Genomic DNA, 8,563 nt, shown 5'->3' on the forward strand with positions numbered 1-8,563 from the left:
AAATTTTCAATATTCATCTAAGTACAAATAGGAAACAGTAATATGTCAATAATCATTAAAGAAATAAAAGCTGTAGTCACAACTCATCTTCAGAAACATGGTAAATTTTACCAACTCATATTCAAACACATATGGAACTTTACCTAGATAGATTAGGTCATGATTTTAGCAAATTTCAAAATGAGATATTCTATGGCCCACATTCTCTTCAATTAAAAATTAAATATTACATTTAAAAAACATATTTATATAAACACTTAAAACATATTTCTAAATAAGTTATGAATAAAGTAAGAAATCACTGTGCAAATTAGAAATATTTTGAGCTGAATGATAATAAAAATAATCCATATTAAAACTTGTGGAACGCAGGAAAAGTGGTACTTTGAGGGAATTTTGTAGCCTTAGGTGTTTATATTAGAAAAGAAATTCTGAAATGAGCTGTGTGTGTGCAACTTAAGTTAGGAAAAGAACACAATATATCCAAAGAAAGAAGTAGGAAGCCAATAGTTATAAGACCCAAACCACGAAATTGAAAACAAGACGGGCGATCATCAAACTAAGCAAATAGACAAATCTTTGGTGAGATGAACTAAAGAAAAAATTTAGAAGATACAAATTAATAGAAATCAAAACTGCCAAATAATATTAATAAAATTATAAAAAATGAGAATAAGAGTATTTTATCAACAACTCTAAACCAATGAATTTGAAAACTTGTGTCCAAAAACGAATAGGAGGTGTGTCACAGTTTACAGCATTTTATTTAGGACACCAAAATTGCTGCAGCAAGGAAGCCAATCACTTAAAAAAGTAAAAGCAGCTTCATGCTTTAAGGATGGGTAAGCAGTGGTTTTACAGAACTTAGCCTGAGTCCTATTGATTGGACAGAGCTTTGTCTTATAGGTGCAGGTTTGGGGCAAGCAGGCTTTATTTTATATTGGGCCAGGTATAACTTGAGTCTTTATTGGCTACCTGGGTGGGATTTTCAAAGAGTAAGTGCATGAAGAAGTAGGGCTTGAGTTTGGAGAATTTAACTTCTGTGTTGATTCTGAGAAAACCCAGAAGGTATTTTTTTAAATTATATTTATCACTTAGATGCAATAGACAATTTCCTATAGCAATATGTCTTATAAAACTGGACTCATGAAGCGTAAACCAAAATGCTTAATATGAAACATTTTGTAAAAAGCTTCACCTTAAGAAAGCCTCAGGCTCTGATGATTTTATAGGCTAATCTAAACTTGTAAGTAAAAGATCATTCCAGTATCATACAAACTCTTACAAAAATATGAAAATGAAGAAATAACTGAGGCTTAACTTGATCACACATATAGATGCCAAAATCCTAAAAAAATTACAATCTCTTTTAGTTTCCTAGGCTGCCGTAACAAAGAACCACAAAAGTGGTGTCTTAAAACAGCAGAAATTTATTGTCTCACAAATCTGGAGACAAAAAGCCCAAAATCAAGATGGTGGCAGGGCCATGCTCCCTCTGAAACCAGTAGGAGAGAATCCTTCTTTGCCTCTTCTAGCTCATCATGTTTGTGGGCAATCCTTGGCATTCCTTGGCTTGGTGCTACAGCATATCAATCTCTGCCTCAGTCATCACATGGCATTCTCAGCTCATCCATCTGTGTCCAAATTTCTTCTTTCTTATAAGAGCACAGTGTTTAAAAAAAGGTAAGCTCCAAAGCTGGCTGGCAGAGGCTCTGATGCCAGCGGCCTTGCAGAGCCGAGGTTGGATCAGAGATTATGTAAACCAGTAAGGCACCCGTCATGTGCTGGGAACACAGTGGTGCTCAGTGGACAGTGAACAGAATTCATTAATTCATGACAACTCTTGCTACCCACTCCAGGCTCTCGCTCAGGGCCTGGCACACCGGAAGCACTTGGCCTTTATTTTCTTTCTCTGCCGAGGCCTGCCAGGGAGAGCTGGTTGGCAGATCAGGGTGGCCTGTTCATGTCCCCCTTGCTGGACCAAAGTCCTGTTCCTGGCCCAAATGCCATCATTTCTCCCTTCTCATTAGGACACCAATCTTGCTGGATTAGGGTCCATCCTAGTCCGTTATGACCTCATCTTAATTTAATTCCATCTGTGAGGACTTTATGTCCAAATAAGGGTACTTTCTGAGGTAATGGGTTTGAGGACTTCAGCGATTTAACATCAGAAAATCTACAAATCTAATTCATTACGGTAATAGATTAAGGAAAAACTATGTAATCATTTCTCAGTAAATGCAAAAACAATCTGATAGAATCTAATACTTATTTATATTTAAGAAAACAAAACTCTTAATGAACAAAGGAGAGAAAGGAAACTTCCCTAACTGATAAAGTGCATTGACAAGAAAAACATAATCCTAAATGACAAAATGTTGAACGATTTCCTCTAAAATCACAAAGAAGACCATATTGCCCAATATCACCAGTTATATCTAACATTACATTGGCGGTCCAAGTTGGCTCATTAAAAGAGAAAAAAGAAACTAAAGGCAGAGTTTAGAAATGAAGAAATAAAATTCTCAATATTTGTTGATGAAGTGATTCTCTGGTGATTCACAGAATGGGGAAAATAGTAACTATAAGCATTATAATTGAGAGCTCTTTCCATATGCTATTGATTCATCAAAGAAAGACAGGCTTAGATCTATTAATCAATAATTTAAAACCAAGAATGAGAGTCACAAAGTATTCTTGGGAACAATTAAAGAGACATACATCTCCTGTAGTCAGAGGGCAGACAAATAGAAGACTAGTCATAGTTGTAACCGTGGCAAAATTTCAAAGAAGGCTGAATACTCAGCCTAGGTGTCTTCTGTGCAAAGTCACAGCCCTCATAGAAAAGAGATTTGGAATGCAGATATTGCTATCAACATACCTGAGAACTTCAAACTCTGACTTTCTCCAGAATCCATTCCCCTTATAGGATAATAGAGACTAGTCTTACTTGAAGCCTAGGCAGAAGCCTCAAACAATGCAGGTTTCCTATGAGATAATGCTTGCTCTCCTCAGCATTACTTAACCTCTGCTGCCTCTCTCCCTATCAAAATAGTCTTCTGGTCTCTAACTCTTCTCCATTGCATTCAACTTTTAATAAAGTCCTACTTGTCTGTTTCAAATTGGCTGGTGAGCTTTTTTTTCTTCTTTCGGTACACTTCTCTGGGTTACTGATTTCTTTTTCTAGGCAATCTATCCTAAAGCTACCTTTTGTTCCCTTCTCCTAAATTTGCATCATCCAAGCAGGGCCTCTTGTTCCAAAATTACTTTCATGCTTTCTTTTCAAAGTTTAAGGATTTCTGCTTATGACTTACAGGACATTCAGCTGTGACACATTCAGATGCTCACGTCAATACACTCCCATGGGCATTCTGAGCATGAGAGCTACAATTCTTTACTCATCTCTCAAGAAACAATTACAGGATGCATGAGACAGAAGTAAAATCTTATTATTATAAGTAAAATCTTGAATCTTCTCTAGTTTTAAAAGTATATAGTTACCATTAAAATTATTAGAGGAGTACTAGTGGTAAAATTGTGGCATACCTCTCCACTGATCACTACACAAGTTTGTGAAGACAGCTCAGTTAAGAATGATAAATTACAGGAAATAACTGATTAGGCTGATTCACCCTAAGGAAAAAATTACTGGCAATGCCTTGGGAGACCTACATTTTTTTAAACCATTTCTGATTTTTAAGGTCACATTGCAAAATGAGAAATTCCATACAAAATGAATATATACTCTTGTCTATATGTATTTGTCTTGCTTTTATCTACCACATTTAGATCACATTTAGTCATAGATGGAAGGATAGTCAACTTTTTATTGGCGCATAATATTCTAATTTGCCTGTAGGATCCATGAGAAGAAGGAAGGAAGGAAGGAAGGAAGAAAGGAGGGAAGGAAAAAGAAAGAGAGACAGAGCGAGAGAGGGAGACAGAGACAGAGAGACAGAAAGAAAGGGAAAATAAAAGAAAGAAGGAAGGAATAAAGGAATGGAAGGGAAAAAGAAACTTTCACGGCAAGTCATTGCTTCCATCAGCTAGAACTATTGGCTCCTGATGGCAGGGACTTGGTTTTATAGAGCATTTGAATCTTCTACAGAAATGGACAAGTGCATGGCAGCATCCAATAAATACATGTTGGTTGTTAGTCTGCAAATATACAAGACATATTGGAGAGTTTTTGTTTTTTTTTTGGAGAAATCAAGCCAGACAAAAAGAAAAAGAACTTTCCAAGCTATGGAAAGGGAAAAAAAATGATTATATTGCCCACAAAATATGGCAGAAAAGGGTCATATTTTTCCTATGAAGCAGTTCCATTTGATGCTGTATGTGCATCAGCCCAGCAAATCCTGCAAGCTCAGGTCTGACTGTTGAAATAACAATTGTTTCGCCATTCATTACTAAGTGTTTTAATTTCCTAGGCTGCTTCAAGAAAATAGGATGAAATGGGTTGGCTTAAACAATGAGAATTTATTAGCTTACAGTTTTGAGGCCTTGAAATCGTCCAAATCAAGGCATCATCAAGGCAATACTTTCTCCCCAAAGACCACGTGCCGGCATTCCTTGGGTGCTTTGCCACATGGCAAGGGACACGGAAGCATCTGCTGGTCTCTCCCTTCTCTCCCAGGTTTGGTTGATTTCAACTTCTTGCTTCGTGGTTTTTCTCTCTCTGAATTTCATTCTCTTACAAAGAACAGTAAAAGGATTAAGACCCATTCTGACTGAGATGAGTTCCACTTTAACTGAAGTAGCCTTATCAAAAGGTCCTACTTAGAATGGGTCCACACCCACAAGAATGGGTTAAATTTAAGAACATCTTTACATATAGCTTCAAACTACCACACTAAGTAAACTACTTTGAAAAGTAAATGCTCATAGAATTTATCATGCCTAAAATTACCTCCAAAATAGGGGAAGGAAAGCATAAAATTCCAATCTTGTCAAAGTCTGACTGAGTAAATCAATGATATTTCAATGGTTTCAAAATAAAGAGATTGTCCTTAGGAAAGATTCAGAAAAAACCCAGATGAGTAAATAATATATAGTTGGCAAATGTTAAAAATCAATGATAAAAACATTTTTATGTCCTTACTTCCTGATTAGTTATCACTCTTTCTCAGAAAAGCAGCTCAAGAAATAGAATTAGACTGCAACCAGAAAAATTAACTATTTCAATGAGCATATATGAATGCTTTGTATGTGGAAGAAATAGTATTAGATGCTATGAATTTAAAAAAAGTTTCCCTTCTCTCTCCGATGAAGAACAGAGTAAATGGATTCCTTTATACTGCAAACATTTTTTAATGTTTACTATGCAGTAAATGTGATAGTTTCTAGAGATAAAGCAATGAAGAAGGCAGATGCAGACCCTTCCTAAAGAAGCTCAGCATCTAGCGAAGACAGAGTATAATGAAGCAATTACAATATAGTTTATTAGATATTAAGGCAGAGGCATAAACATGCTATGATGATTGAAACACAGATAATTTGCAATTTAAAGTTAAATGCAACATTAGAGGTGGGAAGAGCAAAGAGGGCTTCAAAACACTGGCTTAAGGTACGGAAGGCTTCCTTAAGGCAGTGACATTCAAGCTGGGGTACAAGAGATGAGGAGGGTAAGTCCCATGCCAGGGATGCTGCGCCAGTTGAGTAGGGCCCTGGAAAGATGTGGCTTCAGAGCTGGTGTGGGACAGGGTCCCCAGGGTTGATCCATGAGGATTCTGAAAGGCCTGAAGACTTTGATTATGCATCTTACAAAGAATTTTTCTCCACCTACCTGGTAACACTCACTAGAAGAGCAATTAAATGGTCTAAACTTTTAAAGGGAAGTAGAAGTGTCCAGAAACATATGAGAGTAAAGGGCTACATCCAGAAAGGTATTTGGAACATCCAGCCTGCATCTGGATGGAGGTGAGTGGAGATCAGGACCAGATGGAACAGAATCCCAGCTACCACCACCAACTTCTCCAAGGAGAGACAAATTATGGCTTGGAGGAAGCAGTCAGGACAGACATGAACAGAACCTGTCCAGACAATGTTAAATTCTGGAAAACTGCAGATCCCTGTTTACAAAAAGATGCTGTACAATGTGTTACTGGTATATGAGCATCATAACCAAGGTGTGAGGTATTGCCAGGGAATTAATTTTATATCAGGATATCTGATTCTTATAACAAAAAATGAAGATGAATCCTTTTGGCTACTAGATGCTCTTGTTGGAAGAATATTACCTGATTACTATAGCTCAGCAAGGCTAGATCTGAAAAGAGACCAAGAAGTCCTCAGTGAACTCATGAGGATGTAAATTCCAGGTGAAGAACAGAGTAAGCAGATTCCTTTATACTACAAACATTTTTTTAATATTTACTATGTACTAAATGTGATAGTTTCTAGAGATAAAGCAATGAAGAAGTCAGATACATACCCTTCCTAAAGAAGCTCAGCATCTAGTGGGGACAGAGTATAAAGAAGCGATTAAAATCCTGTGGACCCTGGTCGTGTCTCACTGGTCTATTTGCTCGTTCATTGATATCCTGCCTGTGGAGACTGTACTTTGAATTAGGGACTGTTTATTCATTGAAGGCTCAAAAATTATCTTCTGGGTGGCCTTAACATTAATTAAACAACCTCAGGCTTTTATTTTGGAAGCCACCAATTTTCCAGACTTTTGCAATAAGTTTAAGCAGATTACAAAAGGGAATTTTGTAGCATAATGTCACACATTTATGCAGAAAATATGTTCCGAACTTGGAAGCTTATCCATGACAACCTTTACCAAGCTTTGAGAGAGCTGTAAAACAAAGTTACTCACTCAGGGGTAAATTGACCATCTCTTCAATTGCACAGTCTTTCACTCTTTGCACTGAGTTGACATGACCAATTTTTACTTCTTCCCTTTTTAACATTGTAAACACTTGATGTCACTACACTTGAATCATGATTTTTTTAAAAGAGCGATTTAAAATCATGTCATTCTGTAACTCTTAGATTGAGTTGTCATAACTTTCTAAATAAATTTTTTCTTGAGACATTAACAATACAAAAAATGAGATATGTACATGTGTATTTAAAAGTATGTCAACACCTGTGAGTTTATGATTATCATCTTGTCAGCAGATTTCAAATTAAAATCAAAATAGCTAATTGTCACTATTGCATTATTGATAACAATTAAACTATTAGTCTAGTTCCTTCTTTCCTATGGCAGAGCATTTACCTTTTCATAAGGTTTGTGTAGGTAGCAAGCAATTTCTCTTTAGAAAGGGTAATTTTAAAAAACCTATTTTGAAAGATTATTGTTACATGAAAAAAACAGACATAAATGTGTAAGACTTAAGAATGGGAAGTTGGATTCAGGCCCAGGAAAGCCTCAGAACAGTCATTTCATCTTAGGTTTCAAAAGACAGTCCTCTCAGGAGAAAGACGTGTTTAAAGTGGTTGTCCTGAGGTTAAGGCTACCCAGAAACCCAACCTGGAAGAAGGCAGGCTTGAGAAACGTAGGGAGCTGCTTTAAAGTTCCAAGGTACACCCAGCTGGATTCTCTTCTGGCAGAGCAGTAGGCTCTTGAGTCTCCCCAGCCCTGACTCCACTTCATTTCTTCGCTCTCCCTGCCTGAAATAGTGATGCTTCCTTGGGACTGGATTGAGAACTCTGTTGTCTGGATGAAGTGTGAACTTAGCCAGAGGCCAAGCTGAGCCCTGACTGGCACAGGCAGAGGAGGAAGTCTGCTGATGGCTGCACCCAAGTTTGCTTACCCTCCGCAACAGTTTAACCATCATCTGTTGTTACTTTATAAACACCCCTTTAGTGGCTTTTCCAAATAGTCTCTCCGATTACAGACAGTTGTTTGCCAGAGTCTGGTAGAATAAATTTTACCTTCATTCTATTTCTGGATTTCCTGTTATGTCTTAGCTCCCCTTACAGATTTCTGTCCTGAGCTCTTGCTCAGTTGATCAGCTTCTTAAGTTATATCTGTCTTCATGAAAGGTTCACCTCCCCTCAAAAAGAGGAAAAGGGGAATGAAAGTTATCAATATTGAATTCATTCTGAACTCTAAAAGTGTTTGTGAAAGAAAGCATGGTTTAACCGTATTGATAGACTCTCATCCAGAGTAACAGCTTGGGGGATTGCAAGAGCCCTGGCTAAGGGACCCCAAGTTCTGGATTCCGGTTCTGACTTGGCCACTTACTTCCTTGTCTCACCAGACACATCATGGTAAACTCTCCGGGACCCCTGCCGTTACCTCTAGCACTAAGATTCCTTCCTTCTCTTGGAAAAAAGAGGAGCAGATGTCACAAGCCTATCCGTGAATGAAGATGGAAGCAGGACCAAAATACGATGATGATGTCCCAATTTGTATCTCCGATATTGTTACCAGGTTTGCTGCTGGGAAGCAGAACAATGGACTGCAATTAATCATGCCTTGGCTCTGGATCAGTCACAATCTGGGGAAGTGAAATGGACCTTAGAGATCATTGAGGCCAGCCTTTGTATTTTATAGCTAAAAAAATACTGAGAGAAATCCAGTGACTTGGACTGAATGGAGTTGCTCATC

At 37.6% G+C, this 8,563-nt stretch overlaps 1 pseudogene; it reads left to right on the forward strand.

The window, feature by feature from the left end:
- The first annotated feature begins 838 nt into the window (after nt 1-838).
- Nucleotides 839-6,805, forward strand: LOC119542609 (annotated as a pseudogene).
- Nucleotides 6,806-8,563: the final 1,758 nt, after the last annotated feature.

The sequence above is a fragment of the Choloepus didactylus genome, chromosome 8 (assembly GCF_015220235.1).
Source record: "Choloepus didactylus isolate mChoDid1 chromosome 8, mChoDid1.pri, whole genome shotgun sequence".
NCBI lineage: Eukaryota > Metazoa > Chordata > Mammalia > Pilosa > Megalonychidae > Choloepus > Choloepus didactylus.